The sequence below is a fragment of the Myotis brandtii genome, unplaced genomic scaffold, assembly GCF_000412655.1.
Source record: "Myotis brandtii unplaced genomic scaffold, ASM41265v1 scaffold721, whole genome shotgun sequence".
NCBI lineage: Eukaryota > Metazoa > Chordata > Mammalia > Chiroptera > Vespertilionidae > Myotis > Myotis brandtii.
Window position 1 is genome coordinate 347,905 of NW_005370848.1, and position 27,939 is coordinate 375,843.

The 27,939-nt window shown below is 47.4% G+C and overlaps 1 protein-coding gene and 1 long non-coding RNA gene across 7 annotated transcripts in view; one reads left to right on the forward strand and one right to left on the reverse strand.

The window, feature by feature from the left end:
- CES5A (carboxylesterase 5A) overlaps positions 1–27,939 on the forward strand; it is a 161,745-nt gene that overhangs the window by 99,777 nt on the left and 34,029 nt on the right. The gene's annotated exons all lie outside the window — the stretch shown is intronic.
- LOC102241001 lies at positions 21,365–23,612 on the reverse strand. Its single transcript, XR_314507.2, has 3 exons — positions 23,518–23,612; positions 23,142–23,263; positions 21,365–21,474 (listed from the first exon to the last, which is right to left on the reverse strand). It is a non-coding gene; the product is annotated as an uncharacterized LOC102241001 (long non-coding RNA).

Genomic DNA, 27,939 nt, shown 5'->3' on the forward strand with positions numbered 1-27,939 from the left:
TGTCATTGGCAGACCCTCGCCTGGAAATCAAGACACTTCAAACCTGGTCCATGGCTAACCATCTCTGTGACCTTGGTGAAGTCCTTCCGTCCCCTGAGATTTAGCTTCTCCAATTTTAAAATGAGAGGCTGACCTCCATGGTTCCTTCCAGCCACGCTTCTATTATCTAAGTCCTTTGACCTGGGAGGTCACTCGTGTCCATCACTTTAGAGACTGTGGAAATTTGGTCATTCTCCCCAATGACCCCGAATATTCCTGCTCATAAGACATCATCGAAACAGTGTTGAAATGTGTATTGTTATTGAAAACATGGATTGGGTCTCTTTCACAGTCTGCCGCCTGTCCTATCCCCTGCTTATCTCCTTCTTTTCATCCAAGAAGTAGACTTCAGACCCTGTTCCTCATGTTGATTGAAGCTCAAAGTCTCTGATGATGACAAAGCTCAACAGATAGAAGCATACTTTCTGAAGGCTGTACTTCAAACACTCTATTAAGGTAACATGCCACAGACCCATCCCAACAGAATGCCCGCACACCAATTTGATTCTCCTTGGACTACTCATCTAGGAGGGAGGAGTGATTAGCTGGAGGGCTGCTGAGTCCCTTTTATCTCTCTCCCCAGAGCGTGAAGGCCCATTGCAAGGACAAGCAGTCAGTCTGTCCTGGAGGTCCATGTTTGCTCAGCCCCAAATTGCTGGAGATTTGTTTGTGCTGAAAAAAGTTATAGGAACAGTGTTGAGGGAGATGGACATGATTTGGCTTAAAATCAGAAAAGCCAGAAGCTTACTAAGGGGGTTTTATGTCCTAGACTGTGAGGTCCTCTGTAGAAGCCACCATTCTGGCTAGCCGGTGGCCACCAAGTGATAGAACCTTCTTCATATGTCCAGCCAAAACCCCAGCCTGCCTGCAGGCTCTGCGTTTTCCCTTATGTTCTTCCCTCCGCTTGGGATGCACTGGCTCATGTCGCCCCTATTAACATTCTACTCACTCTTTGGGGCAAAAAAAGGAGCTCAAATGATGCCTCTGCTATGGGCTTTGGATTCTGAATGACTTGGGCTTAAATCCAAGCTCTTCTACCTCTAGGACACTTAACTTCTTTTAGTCTCAGTTTTAAAATGGAGCTAACGATACCAGCCTGGCAGGGCTACTGTAAAGATGATGTGAAATGGCAGGAGGCTTGCAGCACTGAATACAGTGCCCAACATCTGGACCATCAAGGGTTACTTCCCTTATGTATATCTTTTGGGGGCAGTAACATAGTACTATATTTTTGTAGACATTTAACTTCTTGCAGATAGGACTTATTTTAGCACTCCTGTTTATCATTTTCTATGCTAAGCTCAGAGCACTGGACAAAATATATTTTGTTCTTAATATATTCTGTTCAGATGAATTAACCATGTCATTTTCCCTTTGTTTGTAATACCCAACAAAGACAGAAGAAAGTCACTGTTAAAAAAACAACAACAACAAAAAAAACCACACACCACACCACAGGGTGAGAAATACTGTTTTTCTATATTTTTTGGCACATGGTGTAGATTTCAGCGTTGGGGTCTTTCCTCTTACACTGTAGTTCCTGGGAGTGGGGACGGGATGGAAACCATGACCTTTTCTGCGAGCTTTTGGTATTTAGCACTCCGCAGGGCACTTGCTGAATATTTAAGTATGTTGCTATTCATGATAAAAGCTTGTAGAGCAACAGATCAGGGAGCAGAAAAACAGCTTGGTAATGGAGTTGCTTCAGACAAATGGAGGAGGAAGGGCTGTAATTGTCCTAACCGCTCCGGCTCCTTCTGAAACCCTGCTTTCTCACAATGGCCACTCTGGAGTTCCTGGGTTTCATTTTCATCATGAGTCCCTGGACCTCATTGCTGATGGTGGAGGGAGAGGCCTGGTGGTTGGGCAGCCCCTCTCCTGGGATGCCAGCGTGAGGCCCTCCAGGCAAGAATTATCTGCATGCTTCTCAGGAGTGAGGAAGCTGTCACCCAAGCCGACTGAGTTCCATGTTGGTGACCAGGGCAGGATAACGAAAGCTTTGGGCTTAGCAGAGGTGGCATGGCACAATGGTTAAGCACGTGGACTCTGGAGCCAGACTCTCTGGGTTTATAACCCATCTCCTCCCCTTGCTTCCTTGTAATCGTAGGCAAGTTGATCAATTTCATTGAGCCTCAGTGTCTCTATCTGTCAAATGGGCTTATGGTGGTAAGAGTGTCTACCTTGTAGGGTGTTTATGAGAAACAAAGCTGTTAGAGTACATACGTTACCTAGAACTGCACCTAGAATATAGTGAATGCTCTGTAAGGGTTGCCTATTATGATTTTTGAGCCGTAAGGGCTAGTCTTCCAAAGCGTGAGAAAAGCTGTGTGTGGTGTGCTGCTTCTGGGCCTCAGCATGGCTGATCCTCAGCCCTCTGCAGTGAGGTGAACCTGGGAATGGAAAGGGGAAGCTTCTGCTCACTTCCAGGCAGGAGACAAAGGAGCTGTGGCAGTGAGGGTGGAATGAAGGGGCAAAGTTGTGGGTAAATGGGAGGAATCACGGTGCTTACATATGCATCTGAGGGTGAGGGGGGATCCAGAGGTGGCTTCCAGGTGACTGAGATGGGGATCTGTGGGTGGTGATGCCATAGTAAGACAGGTGACATCATAGAAAGAGGTTCACTTGGGGAGGTCAGCTTGAGCAGTCAGTAGAATAATGGGATAGTAAGTGGAAATGCCTAATAGTGTTGTAATTGCCACTTTGGAACTTGGGTGAGTGGTCCCAATAGAGCGATAGATTTAGGAGTCACCAACGTGTGCAGTGAACATCATGAGAACCAGTAAGACCCTTCAGACAACTTGCAGCCAAATGCCCAATGTCTAGACCAGGGCCAGATAGTAACTGTTTTAGGCTTTGCCAGCCCTGTGATCCCTGTTGCAAGTACTTACATCTGACATTTTGGCTTAAAAGCCGGCATAAACAACACACAAATGATGAGTATGCCTGTGTTCCAATAAAACTTTATTTACTTACAAAAACCTGTGGTCCACTCTTGCTCCAGGCCATTATGTTACACATAGTAGGTATACAATACATATTGGTTGGATTAATCTACTAGCTTCAGAAATTGTCTGAAGTCCAGATTTTTGAAAATAATTTAATTAGATTTCTAGGAACTCAAACTTTCGTTACTGACGCACCAAGACACTCAGGAAAAGTAGGAGAGAGGGCATTTGAATGTGTGCTGCTGTACATAAAGGAAGAGATCTGCCACTGAGTTGCAAAATATGCAGCTGGAAATCCTTTCTGAACTAAGTCCCAGGCTCTCAGCCAAGTATGGTAAGTCAGACTGGTGAAGGATAGGTGATGAGAGAACTGTTGGATGTTAAATCCCCTGAGGACGGGGGCTGGTGGGTTGGATGTTAAACCCCTTGAGGCCTGGGCTTCAAGAAGAGCACTCTGAGAGCCCTCAGGGATCCTGGATGGCACTCTCTCATCAGATCCAGGAAGTCGGCTGCAAATGTGTTAAATAATTTAGAAACTGCCCACAAGTATTCGTAGCTTCCATTGCAAGGAAGCAGCAATTGAAGGAAATCAAAGAGAAGATGAAGAATCAAAGTTTTGTGAGGGAGCAGATAGGCATTCTATATTCCAGGAAGTGGGAGAGAGAGAGAGAGAGAGAGAGAGAGAGAAAGAGACACAGACTGACTCCCTGATCCTTCCCTCCAAACATCCAAGCAATAGGGGTTCATCATAGATTGTAAATGGTAGTTAAGAGCGTCAACATAAGGGCTGCAGGTTTCAGCTACTAACTGATTGCTGAGCTGTCCCGAGGATGCTCCCCTTCCCTCCTGTCTTATGCTTTTGGCTGGGGAATCAAACCCCTGAAGCCTGTCTCTTGCTTTTGAAGAATGAAGGTGCACAGTTCCATACCTTGGCCACCTTCTTGGGGACAACTCTGGGGTCTTAGATGTCCAGGAGAGGGAGAAAAATCTAGAGAAGAGGTTCATGTTTGACCACAGGTTATAAATGGCTTTTCTGCCTGTTTTCAAAAAGAATGTGTGAGAGTGTGAAGAAGCCCCATAGTTCCTGGGTGGCCTGTGCGACTGGGATACAGAGTATTGTCCGTGGCTACAGTGATGGCAGCAGCTGTGTGTCAACTTTGATATATATATGCATGTACACACATACATACATGTAGACATGCATGTACACATACACATGCATGTGTGCATATACATACAGGTATGACTTGACTATCTTGCTAGCCCAAATGCCTAAGCTCTGTGTCTAGTGTATGGCTGGTTCTGATTTTGTTAAGTGGCTGCTGATGCAAACACAACCCAGTGTATAGTAGGCAATCAAGGCCTGTTTGGTTGAATGGGGTGGTAGTTTGAATTATTGGTCGCAAGTTTTTATTCTCCTGTAGCAGATAGCCATGCCTTTTCCATGGCCTCATGATGGACAGAGTGCCACTCCCCTTTTCTGGACTTTGGGGTTGTCCTTATAACTTGTTGGCCACTGGAATATTAGAGAATGTGATTCAGGAGAGGCTGTAAATGTCTTGTGTAACTCAGTTTACCTTCTTGAGATTCTTTTATCATCATAAAAAAGTCATGCCCTGGAGGTTGGTCCCGGAGAGTGAGAACTATGTGAAGCAGACTGAAATCTAACCCATGGCCTGGAGTCAACTCTCATTGAGTCCAGCCTAGATCAGCAAAACTCTAATCTAGCCCAGCTAGTGTGGCTCAGTGGTTGAGCATCCACCCATGAACCATAGATCCCCAGTTTGATTCCAGGTCAGGGCATATGCCTGGGTTGCGGGCTCAATCCCCAGTAAGGGGCATGCAGGAGGCAGCCAATTGATGTCTCTTTCTCACCAATGCTTCTATGTCTCTATTCCTCTCCCTTGCTCTCTCTCTAAAATCAATAGAAACATTTAAACAGCCCTCTTATCTCCTAAGTTACATGGTGATCTGTTAAATAGGGAAAGCCGAGTTATACGTGCTTAACGTAAGAGGAAAAGAACTGATTACTACCCTCTAGTTTTCACGGCCCAGCTTTAAGGACTAGCCATATGAACATGAAACAATAGCAAGCAATACATCATAGGGAAAATTTAAAGGGTGGCATTGCTGAAATATGGGGTTTGGGGTGATGATGAAAAATAAATTAAAAGTCATGTCGTACAAAGGGTGACAGCTGAGCTCCCCTGCTATCCTCCAACAGTCAGAGTGAAGAGGGGCTCCTAGGGTCTTCTCACTGGAGAGATTCCCAGAGCTGATCTGGCCCTGCGTTTTGTCCCCTGCACAAATGGTTTCTGTAGCATCCCTGATGGGAGCGGATCCAAATTTAGTCACTTACCTGCTGTGTGATCTTGGATAACTACAAAGACTGTGTGTATGGGATTTTGAAATGCGACAGACTTCATCATCACCCCAACTCCCATATTTTACATCCCAACACTGTGGCCTTAAGAACTTACTCATCTTTGCTAGAAGATAGGGATCGTGAGAATGTCCACCTTACAGAGCTATTGGGAGAGTTAACTGGACAGCCCAGCGCCTGGCACCAGCTGAAATGGCTGTCCCCTCCTTCTTTGGAGCAGCACGGGGCGCACCGCCCTCTGCCAGGCGAAAGCTCTTCTGATGATGCTGTGAAGAGGGAGGGGGAGAAATGAGCTGAGCTCCAACTGCGCCCCTTCCATGTGCAGTCCGGCCGCTGGGCCTGCTGGTCTGAGTCAGCCATCTCCTTCCCAGGTCACTTGATGGGGCATTTCCATTTTGTCAGCACATTTAAATGTCTCAGGAGCAAGAAAACATCAGAGGCAATTATCGATCATTTTATTGATTTAATCAGATAGTTTTGCACAAATGATGGTCCATAAAATTCTGAGCTCCCAAGAGTCTTCCACAAGCAGAGTGTCAGTGTGACTTAAGATGGAAACTCCCATCCTGATTTGCAGAGGTGGGTCAGCGTGAGCTAAGACAGATGCAGAAAGCGTGTGTGTGTTTGGGGGGCACGGGGGTGTTCAGAGAAAAGAGCAGTTTCTAAGTGAGCTGGACTGTGAATGGTGTGGGCAGAAGAGAAGCTGAGAAAGGGGGCAGGCAAGGAGCACCTGGAATAACAGGAGGGGTTGGAACTTTGTAGGCATTGGGGAACCATTGAAAGTTTTTGAGCAAGGAAATGGCACGGTTAGAGCTTTGCCTCAGGAAGATAACGGGCAAGAAGGTGAGAATGGATTGCTTTGGTAGGGACTGAACACCAGAGATGGGAGAATACGGAGCTGTCTGTTGCAATTGTCTGGATGAGAGGCAATAAAGGATGTGCTTGGGTCGTGGAAAATAGAGAACAAACATGACACACATTGCGGTGTGAGATCTACAGGAGTTATTGTCTGGCCAGGAAAGGCAGAGGGAAAGGGCGAGATGACTCAGGTTTTCCACCTGGGGAAAGTGGCTGAGTTATCTATCAGTACAGCTCCATGTACATATAGAACACTATTAAATAAACCAATAGCCTGATATCTCTCTCTCTCTCTCTCTCTCTCTCTCTCTCTCTCTCTCACACACACACACACACACACACACACACACACACACACACTATTTCACTTCAGTCTTCACTCATTTTAAGTAGATGTAGTTATGAGTCTTGTGAATAAGAATATGAAGCTTTCTGTCTGCATCTCAGAAGTTACAGTTTTCATACTGACAGTGTAGGGATTACATTTTAGGATTTTGACAATATCTAAGCTAGTTCTACTACTCATAGTAGCGGTGATTGACTTATGTGCCAATGCTTTTCACACATCACCTCGCTTGTCCTCACCACAATCTGTGAGATGGACCCTTCCAACCCCGTCTTCCCTCCCTTCCTACAGTAAAGACTGGTCTCCTTTGCAGCAGGGGTGACCACCTAACCCGGGTCTGGACAGTGAGAGTGTAAATGGCATCTGCTTAGAGGGCTCCAGGTGAGACACAGGCTTCCTGGGAGAAGGAAGCCGTGTAGGAGGAGTCTGAGCTGGCACTTCCGCTGCCCCCTCCTGTATGGCGTGAACATGCTGGATGTGATGCTTAAAGCTGAGACAGCCACTTGCAATCACAGGTGACACACAGGAAGATGAAAAGCCTTGGGATGTCAGAGCAGGAGACAGAAGGGGTACGTGACCTCCATGACATTGTTGAGCCATGGAGCCAGCCTTAGAACCACTACATCCAGGTTTCTTGATGAGGGAGACAGTAAGTATCTGCCACCATTGGTTGGGTTTTCTGTTAGTTGCAGACAAATGTGCCCTGATGTTCAGTTACTTGCCTGCGGTCAAGCTAGGAAATAGTGGAGCTGGGATTCAAACCCAGATCTTTCTAACCCCAAAGTAATGCTATTAGCTTCTGTGCCTCCTCCCTTCCAACTCCCATACCGAGCAAGGCGAAGGGCTTATTTTGTTGTACTCGATGGTTGCAACTCTTGTCCTTTCCATGGTCTCTGTCTCTCCCATCTTCCTCCATGGTTTGGATGTCTCCTAGGTGTCAGGCACTGAAGCAAACCTTAGGAGATAGTGAGATGATTATGATTCCATCTCTGTACTCAAGTTGCTCACGATATAGAGAAAGGGTTGGCAAACTATGGCCCGGAGGCCAAATTTGGCCCACTGCCTGTATTTTACAATCTGCTAGCTAAGAATGGTTTTTATATTCTCAAGTGGTTGAAAGAAAATCAAAAGAAGAATATTTTGTGAACTCTAATCCTATATAATAAAAGGCTAATATGCAAATAGACCAAAAGGCAGAAGGACAGGTCACTATGACACGCACTGACCACCAGGGGGCAGACACTCAACTCAGGAGCTGCCCCCTGGTGGTCAGTGCGCTTCCACAGGGGGAGCGCCACTCAGCCAGAAGCCGGGCTCACGGCTGGCGAACGCAGCGGCAGTGGCGGGAGCCTCTCCTGCCTCTGCAGCAGTGCTAAGGATATCAGACTGATGGCTTAGGCCCGCTCCCTGGGGCAGGCCTAAGCCGTCAGTCGGACATCCCCTGAGGACTCCTGAACTGCGAGAGGGCGCAGGCCAGGCTGAGGGACCCCCTTCCCCGAGTGCACGAATTTCGTGCACCGGCCCTCTAGGAATTATATAAAATTCAAATTCAAGTTTCAGTGTTTATAGATACAATTATATTAGAACACAGCCACGCCCATTTATTTATGTATGGTCTCTGGCAGTTCTTGCACTACAGCTGCAGAGTTGAATAGTTGCAACAGCTATCATATGGCCTGCAAAGCCCAAAGTATTTGCTACCTGGCCCGTTACAAGAAAAGTTTACTGACCCCTGGTCTACCTGGGTGGAGTATCCAGAAGGATTAGGCAAATGAACAACTCATTCTAGGTAAGGGGAAGAAAAAGGATATATATGCTTGAGATACTTGGAAAACATTTCCCAAAATAATATGAGTCTCATCTCTAGAATTTTCCCCTTTAAAGAAAGATTCTGTAGAAGAAGTTGGGGGTGCAGGTGGACTGGGATGTTTGCCAGATGTATTTATCTTTGTGCAACGAATGCCTTTTGTAACTTGTCGTTCCTTAGATACAGAATTGTGTGCTTTAATAGGTTTGAACTCCACCCAAACGGAGAGAACAGACCATGAATTCTTTTAATGCACACTGTAAAATTACCACACTGGAAAAGTGGATTGACCTCTCAGTGAAGGCCCTCAGAGCCTCCCACATATTGGCTTTCCCCTGAAACTCTTGGGTGCTCAAAGAAGTTTGATGGACATGCCCAAGGTTACCCAGCTAGAATTTGTATGTACCTTTTAAAAAATTAGAGGCAACTGGCTGTAGGTGTATAATTCACAGTATGTGTTTTTATTTTGCTTCATGGTTCAGAAATCCCAGGCAGAGGAATTTAAGAGCTGAGATTCTTGGGTACAGCTCCTCCCCTTTCCTGACGCGGCCAGATTGCACAATCTTTCCATGTTGCAGTTGATAACCACTAATAGACTCCGGCTGGAACACGGCATTTATCTCCTTCTCATTTGTACCACACAAATGAAGTTAAAATAATGGCACTTGGTTGGCACAGAGGAAAGCCAGTTCCAAAGTGCCCCACTTTCCCCCTTCCATTCCGTGTCGGAGTTGATGCAAAATAACAGATCCTCTGGCCCGGTTTTCGAACACAGCCTGTCATGTAGTGAAGATTAGGACTTGTCCTCCCAGTGAGCTGTGCTCCATCAGGGGGCCTTCTATCCTACGTGGACCCGCCACCTCCCAGCCCCTCGGCGAGACAGTCCCCGGAGCGACCATCTAGGAGGGTGAAGCAAGCGGGGGAGATGGAGCTGGTGAGTGGGTGAACCTTCCCTTTGAAACCCAAAAGGAAGAGGGAAGAAGGCTGGACCAGGAGTTGGAAGACCCTGGTTGAAGTCTCCACTCTAAAACCCACTCACCATGGGCACCGGGACAAGCCACAGACCACAGCATCGTGCAGGGTCATGGGAAGAGCACTGGACTTCCAGCCAAACTTGGGTTTGAATTGCACCTGAGCGTCTTCCCAGCGTCTGACTGGGGTCCAGTGCATCGCCGTTTCTGGAACTCATGTTCCTCGTCTGTAAACCGAACGGGCGGTGTGGATGTGTTGGAAGGAGTCGTTTCCTGCTGGTTCATATTGTGGTCTCTAAGGATCCATGTCCCCTTCTGTGAAGTGGGGAGAGGGAGTCCTGCCAGCTTATTGGGAGAGGCAAGGGGACCAGCTCATGGTAGGTGCCTGGGAGGTTTCCTTAGGATTCAATGCTTGAGAACTGCTCCCTAGGTTCTCCGCAGTGTAACCATTAAGCATTAACCCCACTTTCTTTTATGGTCCCTTTGATAGGCTGCGTTTTGTCATTTTGTCGGAACCATTATCTTACATTAGCTGCCTTTTTAAGGTCTGTTCATTCCTCAGTGAAGTGGCAATTCAGATTCCTCACATGGAACCAGCAGAACAGCATTCCATTGGCAACAGGAGGTGGGGAGAAGTGCTCTGGTCCAATTCTACTCACTCTCTCCTCTTTCACTGCCCCACCCTCTGGGGTAGTATATCCTACTGCTTGACAGCAAGTCCTGTGGGAGACTGTAAGGAGATGAGCCCATCCTGTACACACACACACACACACACACACACACACACACACACACACGAGTCTGAGGTTTACTGCATCGTCCCAGGAGACAGGCAAGAACAAAGCCACGCCCTCTGGGGAGGGGCCAGGACTCCCTTGCAGGCGTGGCTAGAACACCCAGGGTGGTGGGAAGCAGAGATGCTGGCCTCAGTGGTCTCCCTCTGGGTTTGTCTGACTTCAGGCATATCCCCACGCTTGCAGTCACTCTGGGAGGTAGGGGTGTTATAGGTTCTCTGCCCTTTGAAGATGGCCAAGAGCAAGGTAGGGTCCTCCCTCTGAACTTGGGCGAACCCTCAGAGGGTCTGGCTGTCTCTAGCTCATAGGCGTGTAAGCTAAGCTTCCGTGCCCTTTGAGAATGCGGCCAGCTGGCAACATCGGAGGAAAGTGGTAAACACATTACACCTTTCTTTATCATCTGTGCCGTGTACACGATGCTCAAGAGGACGGGGTCTCCGTGTGAAGGCCAGGGAGGCCTGGTGTGAGGACCAAAGGCAGGCCTGGCCCCTGCTCTCTTTGCCTGCTCCTGCCTCCATCCCAAGGTGGGCAGTAGCTACAGGCAGCTACTGCCTGAACCCAGCCCCAAACCCACTGGCATGACAGAGATGAGCCTGAGAAGCAGGTGTGAATTCACCCACCCTACTTCTCTCTCTCTGAGGCAGCCCTCTTGGTAGCTAGATTAATTCCTCGACTCCCAGGAGGATCCAGGAGGAAGGAACCCAGAGGCGGGCTTGGCTCCCGGAGGCCATCCTGGTATCGCCTTTTCTCCACGTGGCACGTGGTGACTTCGTGGCAGTAAAATTTATTGTGGGTAATGGGAGTATCACGCTCCTTATTTGCTAATGGATGAGTTCAAATGTGGAGAAAGGTTTATTAAATAAGCCAGGCATCCACCTCTGGGAGATGATGACTGTGAGTGAAAACAATTGTATAGTTACCCAAGGAGGAAAGAAGATGTAAATGCATCTTTAAAGTTCTCGAAATTGGTTTAAATGTGTGATTTTAAAAGGCTGGGGGGATTCGTTTCAACAAATGACTCATCGAGTTTTTTTTGTTTTATTTGTTTTGTTTTCTTCTACAAGAGATCAACTACTCTGCTTGGTTGCCATTTAAAGAGGTTGCCGATGGGTGTTTGGAGGTGGGAAGAAAAGCTAAGGGAGCAGGACCTAGTTTGGTAGCGTCCTGCGGTGGGTTCCGACCTGAGCTGCAAGGACTTGGGAGGACCTTTGGTGAGTTTCATTGTGCACATGGGGACGTTAAGGCCCAGAGAAGGCAAGAGACCTCTCCAAGGTCACACAGCTTGTTGGTAGACAGTACCGCTGGAAGTCAGGCTTCCTCACTGCTCTCTCTACGAAATGGGAATAAGAATGCCGACCTCACAGGAGTGTGGGGGGAGGACACCAGGAAACAAGAAGGGAAGTGCTTTGGGAAGTGTACACAGTTAATACCTGGAAGGGTTGTTATGGGTGAAGGATTGGCTCTGAACCTCTGTGGTGGGTTCATCTTGGTGAGGGGCCCGCCCTTCAGCCTTTTCACCAGTTCTGCAGCCAGGACCACAGCTGGCTGAGATCCCCAGGAAATCCTCCTCCCCTCTCCTTCCTGGTCCTCCCCTGCCCCCCTCCCAGGGCCCTGAGCTGAGGAGATGCACAGGCAGCCACAGCCCTGACATTTCCTTCCACACAGTGACAGCTGGTGGGACTTTTAACTAAAGGGATAAAGAGCAAGAAGGCATTAAAAAAAAAAAAAGAACTGTTAAAAAGTGGCTTAAAAGTGTGTGTGCCATCTGTTGGGCCACCACGGCGTTTAGAGTGTGTGTGGGGAGAGAGACCTTCGCCTCTCCCACTCTGCGTCTCACCGTGGTCAGGGCCCACCATGAGCAGATGGGTCAAGTCTGCAAGTTTTATTCTTCATGTCTCCCAGCCTTCCTTCCTGCCCCTTTCTCTTCCTGATGCATGCCCTCCTTTTAGCTTCCCGAAAAGACATGTTCTTAAGGTCCCCCATTGAAAAGCATTATACTTTTCAATTCCGCTGATATTTCTTCTTAAGTTTGTCTGAGGAATTTTTCAGGTTCTTTTTTTCCTTTTTGGTGAAGAAGGTTATACGATGCATATTCTAATTAGTTACCTCTGTGGCATATGACAGTTATTAATTTGTATGTTGATTTTGTATCTGTCACCGTGATGAATTCATATTTGGCTGTAACATCCTTTTGGTTTCTGTGGACTTTCTTGGTAGATGGTTCTATTGACTGCAAATACTAACGGTTTTTGTCTCTTTCTGTTCAGTGTTACATTTCCCATTTTCTGCTCCTGTCCTTCTCCATGGGTGAGCCCTCTGAACAATATTTAAAAGTAGCAGTACGCCCTGGCCAGTGTGGCTTAGATGGCTCAGCATCATCCCATGCACCAGAAGGTCGCTGGTTGGATTCCTGGTCAGGACACATGCCAGGGTTGCAGACTCGATCCCCAGTAGGGGGCGTGCAGGAGGCAGCCCATTAATGTTTCTCTCTCACATCGATGTTTCTCTCTCGCTCTCCCTTCCTCTCTCTCTAAAATCAATTTAAAACACTTTTTTAAAAAAAAGTAGCAACAATTATAGGCAGCCCTGCCTTGGCCCTGACTGTAATGGGGTTGTTTCTGATCATTTACTATTAACTATGATGTGTGCTGTGTGTCCACAGTAGAACACAGTATCAAATTTTATTTTTTAAAAGGCAGAAATGGGTAATACATTTTATTAAATTTTGGCATCCATTGAGATGATTTCATTCCAGTCAAAAACATGGAAGGTGTTCTAATGTTGAGCCACTCTTATATTTCTGCTCATAATGCACTGCTGGCTTTGAATTTCTAATACTTTGTTTAGGGCTTTTGTGTCTTTGCTCATGAATGGTATTGACTCATGGTTTTATCCCTTTTGTCTGTGTTTCCCTGTTCCATTGTTGGAGTTGGGTTGTTCCAGCCACATAGAATGAGCTGGGTGGTTTCTATCTTCTTCTAAACCCTAGGAGAGTGTGTTGCATGGGATTCTAGATTCCTCAAATGTTCTGTAGAACATTCAAGACTGTAAACGTTCTCACCTTAGTGAACTGGAGGAGGGTAGAGCTTTAATTACTGTCTCAGTTTCTTCTATCATTATTGGTCTTCCATGATTTTTTGAGCCAATTATTGTGATTTATTGTTTTCCAGAAAATTACCCAATTCCTCTCGATTTTCAAATGCTTTGGTATAAATTTGCACATGTTTTCTCTTTAATTTAAAATATGCTTTGTCTATTGTCTCTTTTCTCATTCTTAATGTTGTATTTTTTCTGTCATTCTTTCCCACCCGACCCCTGGTCTCTCAGTCTTGCCATAAGCTATTCTAGTTTATTTGTATTTCCAGAGAACCAGCTTTTAATTTTATTCATCAACACTATTGATGCATTTGTTTTCTAGCTCATTACTTTTTGTATTTGGTCTTTATGAATACCTTTCTCAAATTTCATTGTGTTATTTTGTTTTTGTTTTTCTAACTTCTTGAGTTGAAAAGCTTGGTTACTTTGTTTTCAACTTTTTCTCATTTCTAAGAACTTTATTGAAGACTAAATTTTCCTGAGTTAGGAATATATCTTAGGTTTTTGATATATGGCCTCTCCTTGTCATACATTTTTAAATAGTGATATTAATTTCTCCTCGTTAACCTAAGAATTATTTAAAAGGAACTTAACATTTTCAGATGCGTAGAAGTGTTGGCTATTTCTGTGTTATTTCTAATTTATTGCATTTTGGCTAGAAGGTCACCTGTTTGACTTCTTTCTTAGGGGATTTGTTGAGATTTCCCATATAACTTAATATATGAATTGCTTTTTTGAATGTTTCATGGGCGAGTAAATATAAGTCTCTTTTTATTAACATCTTATCTGTTAAATCACACATGATAATGGTAGTATACATGTTATTCACGTCCTCTCTATTTGTACTTGGTCTACAGCTACTTAATCTGGTGATTTCTGAGAGCTGAGAGCCTCCCAATCAGACTCTTAGCTTCCATCCTTAACCTCTGCAGTCTGCTCTCCACACAGCAGCCAACGGGCCCTTTTAAAGCCAATCCTGTGTCTAATCCTGTGTCTCCTTGGCTCAAAGCCTTCATTCAATGCTTCGCGTCTCATTTGAAGCAAAACCCCAAGTCCTTCCACGGCCCCTGTCAGCCTTCTCCAAAGTGACAGTTTCTCCTTTCCTCCCACCCCCACCCCCGCCCCTTGGAGACGTGACTGCAGGGATGTTTCTATTGCTTGAGTAAGTTTCCCGCGAAGCCTGGGTCCAGGAGCCCTTCCTTGTGTCATCCTACCTTCTTGACTCTCGGTGTCCATTTTCACCTTCCAGTCTTCTTCCGTGACTTGCTTTGGCCTCGTGTTGAACAGAGCGTACTCCCTTGCCTTTTGCTGTGATCAATGGGATGTGAGCAGATGCAATGCCAGCAGTTGCCTGAAATAAGCTCGGGCTGTGGACTTGCATTCTTGGGCGTCTGTCATCACCATAAGAAAAACACGGTCAGCTATGCCACTGGTCCAAGAAGAATGAAGGGATACCTGAACCAAACCCAAGGTCAGAGCCAAACTCCGCTGAGTTGAGATCAATCGAGTGAGATAAGCAGAGCTGTCCCAGCCAACCCTCACATATATGAGTAAGAATATACTATTGTTTTAAACCACGTTATCCGGGGCGGTTTGTTACATGGCACTATGATGGCCATAGCTGACTGATACACCAGTCTTCCAAAACCCAGCCCAGAGTACTCACTCTCCTGGAAAAAATTTCCTTAATGCAAAGACTTTGCCTAACAGTAAGAATTTTAGGTCTGTTTCAAGTCAGTGGGGTCAATGGTTTGTGGTCTGTAATGGAAAAAAGGGGCAGCCACTATCGCCCAATTGTACCAGACGATGACTGCAACAAGAAGAGCGAAGATAGAAGGGATTTACAGGAGGAGTAGGTTTGCTGAGGCTGGGGATGGCTTTGTGCCTTGGGGCTTCTTTCCCATTCTTTCCACAAGGCCTCCCTCCAGGACAGGTGGATGGTCACCTTGTCCTTGGCCTGAAGTGTGGTCTGACCTAGGGCTCCTGGGTCTGTGAGACTGGGCAGCAGGGCACTGCTGTTCTGGGAGAGGAGACGACACCTTCCAAATGGACATCATGGACATGTAGAACCAAGTCTTGTCAGAGCCTCGTGCTTTGCCTATTAGGAGTCACAGAAGAAGCTCCTTTTTTCTTCTCACCCAGTGGAAAGATAGATGATGTTTCTAGTGCTTAAGTGAGTTCCAAATGGTACTGTAAATTCCATCTATTATTTATACAGCTCCAGCTCCCTGGAGAGCCCGCATGCCTTACAGGAAGAAAGGAGTGGCAAGTCCATGCGGAGGGAGAGGGAGTTCAGGGGTTGGATCGGAGGGCGTGGGGAGAGGTCTGAGAGGTTCCTGGCGGTGTCTGCCGGCAGGCGACCAGGAGGCTGGCTGAGTGGTAGAGGGATCAGTGTGGACAGAGCTGGCAGAACCTCTACGATGCAATATTTTTCTGACTTTCCTGGTCCTGGGAATCAGAGGTCACTTGCTAAAAATCCAGATGTCAGGTCTCTCCTCTGGAGACTCTATTTCGGCCACATAAAATGGGGCCCAATCACCCATACTTTTTGTGGGGACCCCTGGTTGATTTTGACCATGGGGCACAGGTGGAAAACAGTGACCCCTCAAGCTGCCCCATTTTATAGAGGAATAAATGAAGCCCCAAGGAGGGATTTTGCCCCAGATCGCGAAGCCCCAGTTAGTGCTCGAGGTAGTCCAGGAACAGATCTCTGAGAGCCGAGCGGCACAGTTTCAGAGGGCTGGTGTACAGCCGCCCTGGGACTGACAGTGTCGTCTGCAGGTTCGCTGGCCTCTGGATTCCTTGCCTTTGGATGCTCATTTTCTGTCTTTAAGAGCAGTGGAAGGCAGGGGTCCTGAAGTCAGACAGGACCAGGTTCAAATCCTGCCTTTCCTTCTGTCTCGCTGAGCAACCTTGGGAAAATGGTTTAACTTCTCTGAGCCATTGATAGGGGCATTCAATCAGATCGTGTTCCTATACCTGGTAGGCATTCAATAAATAATGGCCTACAAAGTGGCAGATCCTCTTCCAAGCACCGTAATAACCAGTGTTAACTTGTTTAATACTTTAAAAGTCTGTTGTTAACCCCAGTTTTAAATTAAGGAATGTGAGAACACAGAATTGGAATGACTTGTTCAAGATCATGCATATTTCAAGTGAAGCAGAGGTGAATTTGAACTCAAGCTGTCTCAACTCAGTTGAGATTTTTTAAAAAAATATTTCATGGACTTTACAGAGAGGAAGGGAGAGGGATAGAGAGTTTGAAACATTGATGAGAGAGAAACATCAATCAGCTGCCTCCTGCACACCTCCTACTGGGGATGTGCCCACAACCAAGGTACATGCCCTTGACTGGAATCGAACCTGGGACCCTTCAGTCCGAAGGCTGACGCTCTATCCACTGAGCCAAACTGGTTAGGGCTCAGTTGAGATTTAAAGGCAGGACAAGAAAGTCACTTCCAGCATACAGGAGGGCGGGGCATGGGCATTTGGAGAGAGAGGGCAGGAGGCCTTTGGGTAGAAGGGCCTGTTCCCCGGGAACGGAGTAGGGACTCCCAGGACCGATCCCTGGGAAATAAAGACCGATTGCAGGTGCAATAATTAGCATCGCAATGCACAGGAGCCAGGACGTTTCCTTGCATTGTCGCCCGAGATAAAGGAAAAATCCGGACTGCGCAGGCTGCTTCCATTAGAAGTGATGTAACAGGCCGGCTTTGGCCTAGTTTTCTTCAGCAGGCAGCCCCCTGGCTCTCCCACACCCTTTTCTGAATCTGCAAGTGACATTGACCGCCATCTAGCGGTCTGCGCAGGCACTGACAGGCATGGGGAAGAAAGGTTGGACCCCATTGACTTGGAAGATGGCTCTGGTGTGGGCGGGAAGAGATCAACCAAAGGACTTGTATGCATATATGCATAACCCACGGACACAGACGATAGGGTGGTGAAGGCCTGGGGAAGGGGGCAGGGGCGGGGGCGGGAAGGGGGACATACGTAATACTTTCAACAATAAAGATTTTTGAAAAAAGATAGAGCCCTTTATCTTAGTAGGGAGTTTTATTCTGTTCAAAGCATATCCATACTTTTTACTTCAGTATGTCTTCTCACCAATCCAGGGAGGTTGACTCGGTTTTATGGGTGAGGCAACAGGTCCCTATAGGGGAAGGGTCTTGCTTAAGAGCTGCATTGTCAGCTATTAATGGGACTAGGACTAGGACCCAAGTTCTCACATATAGAGGCACTATCAGGTCCTGTGACATCTCCTTGGACAAAGGAATGAAAAATAACTTATCCTGGAGGTCTGGCCACTTCTCTACATTGGAGAGGGGTCCTTTTCAGCTCAACGACTGGTGAGATTTTTCCTTGGAATGGGAATCCTCCGGTGGAATATCTGGGTCGATGGTGTTCCTAGGGAGGTTTTGGAAGAAAATGAAGACTACCTGTCCAGCTGCAGACGCGAATACAGGGCAGTTGTTTAGAGCTTATCTGGTTCGGGTCTCTTACATTAAAGATGGGAAACCCAAGATTCAGGGGGGTGGGGTGGTGACAGGACTGACATCACACCGTGACGGAACCACGGTTGAAGCCTTCCCTCTCCATCTGGTCCTTCTGCTTTACGCACGCCAATGGAATAGCTGGGGCGTGGAGGCTGCACTGTTTCCGGCAGACATAACTGTTTCAGCCCAGAGTGAAAATCAGACTTGTGTCTTACAAGTCAAACCACACAGGGCGCAAAGGGAGAGGGGAGCCCCTGGACAATTAGGTTTGTTTTGGCATCTGTAACATCAGCAATGCTCAAACCGTTCAGATGAAATCCCGGGCAGAACCTGAGTATGTAGAAGGGATGAGTGGTGAGGAACGTGGAGGCTGCTGGGTGTCTCTGTGATGCCTGAGAGCCAGGGAGAGCGCAGGCTGAAAACCAAGGCATGTGTAAGGAGCCCTGGGTACGGGGTCCTGACACCTGGGCTCTGGGCCTGGCCCTGGCACACGCTGTCTGGTCTTGTGATGGACCCCCTGACTCCGATCCTCTCTCCCAGTGTCCTCATTCATAAGATGACCCAATCTTCCGACTTCCCAGGGATGTGGAGAAGATCCGATGGAGGGAAGAGGGGAATGAATGGGTGTGAATGAGTTTTGCAGAATGTCCAGGCTGTATTCCTAAAGGGTTTCTTTTCGTTTTACTCCCTGAGGTACCATTTATAGGCAACTGACATGCACAGCTCTTAAACGTTCAGTTCTGTGAGTTCAGACCGTTGTAATCAGCTGTGAAATCAACTCTTCAAAACAAGATAGAAATCAGCATTTCCCTCGCTCCAGAAAGTCCTCCAGCGCTCATTGCTGGTCAGCCTTTCCCTCAGGCAACTCCTGTTCCGATTTCTATCATCGCAGCTTCGTTGTGCCTGTTCTAGAACTTTGCGTGGATGAAATCACAGTATGTACACTTTTGTGCCTGACTTCTTTTGTCCACCATAGTGTTGTTGAGATTCATCCAGGTGTTCTTTCCTTTACTGCTGAGTACTATTCCATTGTATGGACTTACCGTTGTTTATTTTCCCGTTGAAAGCATCATTTGGGTTATTTCTGATTTGGGGCCATTATGCTTAAGGTTGCAATGAGCATTGTTGTACATATTTTCAGTGCACATATATCTACATTCCTGTTGAAATGGGAGTGGAGTGTCGGAGCATATATAGATGTATGTTTAACTTTATTACAGGCGGCCAAACTGATGTGCAACATGGCTGTACCATTTTACATTCCTACAGCAATGCATGAGGGTTCCAGTTGGTCCGTACACTTGACATTTGGTTCTGTGGGTTTTTTTTATTATAGCCATTCTGGTGGGTACCCATGTCTTATTATCAATCTGAGGGGAAAGCATTTAGTCCTTAGAACACTCCATGTATTTAGCCCAGGTTTCCAAGTTGCCTTTTCTTTGGGGGAACTACCCCCCTCATACTTTCTGTACACGCAGTGAGAATGGCCTGGCCTCGACTCCCAGTTCCATGTGCCCTACTCTGCCCAGTTAGTGTATTCTACCCTCAGGGTACAACGATTGGCTTAGGAATGGGCATGTGACTCAAATTATGCAACAAGAGTTATTTCTGAGACTTTTGTGGGAACCAAAATTTCTTGCCACTGGAGTTAACCATGAGGATAGGATCTTGCCAAGCTTGGGGAGAGTTTGCCCGAGTGTGAAAAGGTACATTGAGGAAAAGTGGGCTGGAGAGGGAGCGAGACAAACGTCCACTGAGCTTGCCCAAGCACCTAGGTCCAGCAATTCCTGAAGCCAGCAGGAATCCCTGGCATTCTAGAGTTTTCAGGTACACGAGAAAAAAAAGTCACTTCCTCTGCATTAGCCATTATCAGCGGGTGTTTCTACCACTTAATACTGAAAGCATCAGAATATATATTTTCATTTCCTTTCAACCCTCTTAAGTTCCTTAGTCAAGATTCTAGGGACCCATTGTCCCCGCAAGCCCTAGGGTAGAATTCCCTTCCTTGAGATAGCAAACCGCTGATTTCATAATTGTCCAAACAGGAACGGTTGTCCCTAGAGAGTCTCAGCATGAAGACTGGCTGGAGAAGCACAGAGCCCGAGAGAGTGTGTGTGCGAGTCTGCATCTGTTGGCAAGATTAATGTACCAGGCAGGCTGCGGGCCAGGGTTTATTTTTAATAATCAGAAGCCCATCTTATTTTTGAAATGTGCTGCCTGTGACGACAGGGAAAAGATGTTTCATCCCTCCTTTCCCTCACCCCATGGAACCTAACTTTTTGGGGATTTGGAGATGACATAGCGAATTCACCCTGGGACTCAATATTCAGAAAGGAAAAAAAAGGAGTGAGGCTGGAAAAAAAAGACAGGAAAGGAACATGATCCGTTTCTCTGTGGTGCTTTGCTGCATTTGCTAAGATTCATCAGGCTCCCAAACTATGGGGTAGATAACATTTTCGGCAGGTCCTTGAAGCATATTCCCAACTTGGTTGTCACAATCCTGGAGCCTTAGAACCATAGAGACCCTGAGGTTATAGCCCAAGATTTTACTGATGGAGAGAAAAAGGACCCTTGAGGGAAAAGGGCTGGGCCCAAGGTGCCATGGAGAATCAGCTGCAGAAGAAGAATTATGTTCCAGTAGAGGCTTCTCTGTCCCTACCCCACTGCCTCCCCTGCAAAGCCCACATAATGCAGAACTCATTGCTAGCTTTCCCACATTTCCGGAAGTGCTCCTTTGGGGTGGAGAGAGGTTCCAAGGTCTGGGTATGCCAGTGTGGCTTGGCCACCTTCCATCTGTCTGTCACTTATCCATCTGTCAGTCCCCGTGGAGGTCTGTTTAGCCCGGTTGAATTTGACCAGGCAAAGTCTGAGGTGCAGAAAGTGCAACCAGAAGCATGTGACTTGCTTTGGCTAATGGGATGTGAGTGGAAGTGACATGCGTCGCTTCATGATGGAGGTCGTCAAGGAGGCCTGGCTTACTGCTGTGTCATGTGACAGGGGTTTATTGAGCACCTATTCCGTGCCATGCTCTGTGCTGGGAAGGCCCTGGCGGCACAAACTCCAGGAGCTCACAGCCCAGTAAGGGGGCAGATAGGGATGCAGTTGTCACCCAGGGTGAGCACAGGACACAGCCAGTGCTGTGTTCCAGGCAGGACAGGCCAGCGAAGGGAATGGTCATCTCGGCTAATCACCTGAGCTGGAACTTGAAGACCATGTCAGGTTCTCCAGATAGGCAAGGCACGTAGGGAATTCCAGAGAGAGAACTGCCCTCTCCACTCGCTTCTCTTTGGCATTAAACTTACTCTGCCCTTCTCGATATCATCCACGTGTCTGCCAGGTCTCCTGCAGCCCATTTGCTGCTATGCTTATCCTCTTTGTGTCTCAGTTTTCTCATCTGTAAAATGGGTATAATAACAGTGCTCCCCATTAGCGTTGTTTTGAGGGTTAAATCGTTTAATATGTCTGCATAGGCATGAAGAATGTGAGAGAACAGCCAGTACATGGTAGACACTCAGTAAACGTTAAAGAAGTACGATGCTCTCTATATAATACATGCTCAAAAATATTTCCTTCACCAAAGTGCTCCTTCACTTCAAGTAACTCCTCATTTGAAGTAAAAATTGTATTCTGGCTGTTGGGAGCCTCAGGCCTACTCTCAGAGGGCATCCTTCCCTTTGAGCTAATTCTCTGATCTGTGCTGGTGTCACTCCACGATCCGCCGGGGTTGAAGGAGCGCCTACTCCTAAATGGCAAAGAGACACAAAAGAAGAGATCTCAGGCCTGGCTCTAAGGCTGAGGGGCCAGTTGGAGAAACACTAGCTACGCTTGGATCCAACCATAAAGAGACCCCACAGGACAACCCTACTTCCAGCTCATAGGTCCTTTCACATAGAGACCGTCATCGCTTAGGAGAATTATCTGATTTGGCAGAGAGAACCCAGCGGATTCTCAGATGGGCTCTCCAGCAAGTGTTCCAAACAAGCACACTAGGAACGGGAAGATGTTGGCCTGCGGGGCCGCCAAGATGGCATCATGCAAAGGAAACGCCTTTCTCTTCCTCCCCATTAATCCTTGGAGACATGGGAGGTAGGTTTTTCAATCTCACAGGAAGTCAGAAATGCTGCTAAGGGTGGTCCAGCAAGAACAACACCGTTACTGGGGGTCCCGCGAAGACCAGAGATGACAGAGGCCACAAGGAGGGCTGAGAGTTGAAGTGCTGAACTCGGTCAGGAGGGAAGACCTGAGGACATGGGCTCTCCTCTCTGGCAACTGTGAAGGACCCGTCTACATATTGGGATTTTGGCAGCAAAGGCAGTTTCAGCTTTTGTGTCTCATTCTCTGACTCAGTGTTGTTATATGTTGCTTCCTGTTTATTAAATTCTATTCCTGATAACTTCATAATGAGAGTGTTGGCAGGCACACTTGTCTCATATTTCAGATGGTCCCAGGAGGACTAGGTGGAGTGTGTGTGGAAGGGAGGTTATGCCAAAAAAAAAAGGCATGAATCAATGAAACAGAACCAGGAGGGTTCATGGAAGATGGGCTGACAAAGCAAAGGCATGAATCAATGAAACTGAGAACCAGGAGGGTTCATGGAAGATGGGCTGACAAAGCAGTTACACGCAGACATTACCCAGAGAGAATCTGAGGTCACCTGATCGTAAAGAAGAAGGTGCCGAATGCAGAGCTGGGAGAGAGTGAGCTGGAAGACTTCTAGGAATAGGTGGTTCTTGACTGGCCTTGAAGAATGGCGGGACTCTGGATATATGGGAAAGATGGTATTCCAAGATGGAGACCGTAATTTTTGAAGCAAAATTGTAATAAATAAATACTTATTGAGAATCTACCATGGGTCAAGCACTGTGCTTGTTGCTTTCTGCATGAGAGGCGGAATACACTGCTGAGTCCGGCCTGTGGATCAATACTGTACCAATATATAATTAACAAATATTTATTGAGCACCTACTATGGACAAGAGTTTTTCTCCATCTCATATATTGACACATTTCACATATTTATTTAATCAACAAGTATTTACAGAATGTCTACTACACAGTTTGATATTTTACTCATCATAGACCTTTTTTGCATTAATTTTTTAAAATATTGCTTGAGGATATTGCATATGTTGATTGCTGAGTACTTTTGGTGCCTCCATAAATTTTGTGCCTCAGTCCCCTCATACTAGTCCCTGCCCTGGTTTGGGGGTGATGGGAGGACTTGTGGGGAATGGAGACTTTGCTGGGCCAGTGTGGATGGGAGAGGTGAGTTGGGGGATGCATGTGAGAGAGAGAATCAGATTGTGTAAATGTAGGAGTATCGGCTAGTGTCACAAAGACGCTGTGTGACAAATCAAACCCCACCAAGTCTCAGGACCATAACACAGCAATCATTTATCCTCATACTCACAGTTCTGAGCGAGGCTGCCACTTGGCTGGGTGAGGCTGGCCCCAAGCTCTAGGCTGCGGGTTTGGTGACAACAGGATGTGTGCTCTGCTCCATGGTCACCACGGCACAAGGCAACAATCAAGCTGGGAAAGCAAGTGTCCGGACACTTCACATCTTCTAACTTCTGTGAGCCAAAGCAAGTCACCAACCCCCAAATCAAGAGGTTGGGCAGTTTACTGCACCCACCATGAAACCATGGCAAAGGTGTGGATATGTAATCCTGCTATGGGACCAGCAATTCACCCTTCCACAGTTGGGGAAGACAAGAATAACTCAGGGGATGGGAAAAGGTGCTACACATCAGGGTGTGGCCACTCCACCTCTACCTGCTCCTTACCTGAGTCTCAAATCTGCCCCAACTCAGGCTTCAAGAACACCAGGTCAGATGTACGATGATAGGGCACCTGGAGCCTTCCATATCGGTGATTACACCAAGAGGGACTCAGTAGCCGCCTTTAACCGGCTCTTTTTTTTTTTTTCCAAACCTTATGCCAGCCTACCAGCCTGGGCTTCAGCTTATGCTTCATTCCTCTGGCAGCCTTTGTGTCGCTGTGCAGAGCCTGGGAATGAAGCCAATGGGAAGTGCAAAGCTGAGCAGTTCTAAGAGACTAGGTCCTGATCCATCAGCGGAGCCCCTTGATACAGCTGTGCCTGAAGCCAGACCTTCTCAGTGACATGAATCAATAAATTCCTTTTTTGTCTTAAAGCAACATTTGAATTAGGTTTTCGGTCACAATGGCAAGAGTGGCCAGTGCTTAATACAAGAGCCTACCTACCCAGCAGGACTCCACGTGGGAGGGAGGGGGGCAGGTACTTCTAGCCTCAGTGTGGTATAGAGCCTGCTACTCCAAGTGTGGTTGGTTTGGAGGCGTATTAGATATGCAGGATCTTGGGCCTCTCCCCAGATCAGCAGAATCCACATCTCCATTTTGATACATTTTAATAGAGCCCCAGGTGGTTTTGCGCACCTTAAAATTTGAAAAGCGTTTGTGTTGAGAAGGTCAAGGCCCCCTGCCTCCCTGGGCCTTTCTTTGGGACTGGGTCCAGTTTAGCAGTCGTCTAGAGTTTGAGACCAGGGCTCAAACCATGGCTTAGTTACTTATGAGTTAAGGGGCGAAGAACACGGGTGCGTTTTTCAGTATCTCTGTGTCTGTCTGTTTTCTCTTCTGGAGAAGGGGGGTAGTAATGGTTGCTTCCTCTCAAGCTTTTGAAAGGACTCTCACGGGAAGTGCTTGGCACACTTTTGGGGAAAGAGGAAGAGCTCAAAATGTACCCGTGATGATGATTTCCGCAACGCTACACTGTAGCTGCTTTATGTTCAGCCTAAAAAACTCCGATAGATCAAATGAGACAATGGATGGGAACCATTTTTAGAATGTGTGCATTGATGAAAAAGTGACTTTTCTGAATCTTTTAAGAATATTGTGCACAAGGGTTGTGTCATCTGTATGTAGTTAATAGTTGGTTGGTTTTGACCTGTTGCCTTTGAGCCAGGGTAGGGTTGATGAAAACGTGACTTTTCTAAATCTTATAAGAATATTGTGCGCAAGGATTGTGTTATTTGTATGTAGTTAATGGTTGGTTTTGACCTGTTGCCTTTGAGCCAGGGTAGGCGCCATGTCAAGAGCAGAGGCCACCAGGATGGGCCAGTGCTCTGAGTTAAGGGTCAAAGGGCAGCATAAGGGCCGTGCCTTCTAGGCAGGAGAGATGCAGAGCATTTGGACAGGCTGTCCTGGCTGAAGACAGACCCCAGAGAGGCCTAGCGGGAGGTGAGGACTTTGGGCTTTGCCCGGCAGACACCTGAGATAGAACTAATCATAGTGACCCTGGCTTCTCTGTGACGCTATGCCCTGCTGGGTTAGGAAACTGTTTCTCCAACTGTGTGGCTTCCATGTTACACAGACCTCAGAAAAGCTCCAAGCAGGCCTTAATTGGCTGACACAGCCCAACCCTACTGCAAGGGAACACAGGGTGTGATGGCTGGAAGCTGGACAAGGGAATAACTGGGAGTAACTCAGGAGGCTTGGCCCATGGCCTTCTGCTATTGATTCTGTGTGTGGCTAAGAGTCGGGCTACCAGCACAACTGAGACCATCAGCCGAGACAGGAAAGGGGTAGGGAGGGGCTCTGGCAGGGCACTGCCAAGGCGACAGCATGAAATCTGCCACCTGCTCTTGGAGAGGACACGTGCATCCTCTGCTCAGAGGAATCCTGGGTGTCCTTGGCTGCACCCTGGGGACCCACCCGGGGGAGACACCAGCCTTGGCTTTGAGATCTGTAGTGGTTGGGAAGTGGGAAGGGAAAAAAGTGCATTAAGTCCTATGAATGCTCACGATCAATCTCTGAGGTTACCTGTGGTTTACAAATGCCGTGGAGAACGAGAGAGGGGGACACTCCCAGCTCCAGCTTCAGGCAGGAGGAGACATCCCAAGGTGATGAAGAGAATGGACCAGCGGTCAGGCAGAACCAACCAGGTCCCTGTCCCCCTCTTACTGTCTCTTCCATGACTTACTCTCCGAGGTCACGGGCAAATCACTTCACCCCTTTGTGCATTCATTCAAAAAGTAGGGATAAACGTACCCTTTTTTGGGAGACGGATGTGGAAAGTATGCGTGGTAGCATGATTAAATCCATAGTGCAGTAGATGGGACATAGTAAGGAGGTAAAGGTTGCTGATGGTTAGCTCATTCAGCATCTAGTGGGCTAGAGCAGTGGTCGGCAAACCGCGGCTCGAGAGCCACATGCGACTCTTTGGCCCCTTGAGTGTGGCTCTTCCACAAAATACCACGTGCGGGCACGCACGTACAGTGCGATTGAAACTTCGTGGCCCATGTGCAGAAGTTGGTTTTCGGCCTGGGCGAGTCTATTTTGAAGAAGTGGCGTTAGAAGAAGTGGGGGGGTGTCGGTCAGTCGGGCGACGGGAGACGCGGCGCAGGCGGGCTGCGGGATATGCAGCACGGGGGAGGTACATTGTTTTGAGGTATGTTCGCTGAGGATGACCCCTTCCAACTCTCCCATCCACACTCGTCTTGTATACTTGTTTCAGATAGACGAGTGTGGATGGGAGAGTTGGAAGGGGTCATCCTCAGCGAGCGTACCTCAATCAGATTGAGGACATTTTTAGCAAAGGCCAGCTTAGGAGTACCCTAATTAAGTTAATAACAATATACCTACCTATATAGTTTAAGTTTAAAAAATTTGGCTCTCAAAAGAAATTTCAATCGTTGTACTGTTGATATTTGGCTCTGTTGACTAATGAGTTTGCCGACCACTGGGCTAGAGGGACTAAAACACAGGGTGGTGAATGCAGGAAAGGCCTCTCTGAGGAGGTGACATTTCAGTTGAGACAAAAGGGAGCATTCTGGGATAAGGGGCTCATTATAGGAACTCATTATACTGTGACGATGGGGGGAGCTGGAGAAGTGACTTCTGGAAGGATAAGGAAGAATTAGAGGACCAGGGGAAGAGCCGGTAACAGTCCTGGAGACCCGGTGTAGGTGGAGAAGTTGGAGCTGTAGGGATGTCTGCGAGGGGAGGTTATGGGGAAGGCTGTGGGTGCTGTTGCCTCTGTGTGTCTCCCACCTACCTGGGCCTGCAGCTAGGCACCTGGAGGTGGGCCTTGGGTAGCTGTTGGTCATTAGGGCCTGCAGCTGGCAAGATGAGTTGGGGCTCCCCAACATTCAACAGTGGGGACACAGAGCAGAGGAGAGTGAGGACAAGCTGGGACGCTCCAGGTACCTCTGTGTCTGCTCACTGGCCTATCTGACTGTTACGATCTTTCGAGAATAACGGCTAATGCTCACTTCCTTTTTCTAAATCTTGTGCAAGTTCCCATTTTGGCTAACTCTGTCCCAGAACCATGCAGTAGGGAGATTCTGGGAGATGTAGTCCCAGCTGATCCAGGTGGATAGTGGATCCATCCCATTGCCAGTGCATGAGTTACCAAGATAGAGAAAACATGGAGAGAGGCACATTTGGGGTGGGAAAGTCAGGAGTTGTATCATGGACTTGTTTAATTTGAGATGGCCCCCAGTGATCGCTGTATCCTGCTCTTCATACTGTGCAGTTCTCACTGGAGTGCGGGCTGGATTTAGACACTCACTTCTAGCAAATAGAATTTGGCAGAGGTGACGGAATGGCATATCTGAGATGAAGTTACAGAAAGACCGTGGCTTCTGTGTTGGGTGCTCTTTCTTGTTCTCTTTCTCTGAAGCAGGGCAGCTGGCATGTCAGGAGCAATCTATAGCGAGATTCCCATGGCAACGAACTGAGGGAGACCCCTGGTCAACGGCCAGTGAGAAACTGGGACTCTCAGGCCAGTGACCTTCTGGGAACTGGATCCTGCCAACAGCCACATGGTTGAAAACAGGAGCTCAATTTTGGGGTAGTTTGTTACGCAGCAGTAAATACCCAACACAAAGTCTCAAGTGGGTATTTGTGCTTAGGACTCAAGGCTTAAGGGAGAGGTCAAGGGTGGGCATATATGTTTAGGAATCATGAATATGTCGTGGTATTTAAAGCCATGGAACTGGATAATATTAATTAAGTAGAAACAGTAGCCAGAGAAGAGCAGCTATCTGGGGCATGAGTCTTGGGCCTCCCCAGCCTTTCAACAGTTGGGCAAAGGAGAGAGACTCAGCAGAGCAAGTGGACGTGAGGTGGCTAAGGTGGAAAGAGGAAAAGCAGTAGGGTACGGTGTCGGAAGTCAAGAGAAGGTCATGTGTCAAGGTAAAGAGAGAGAAATGCCCACTGGCTTCGAC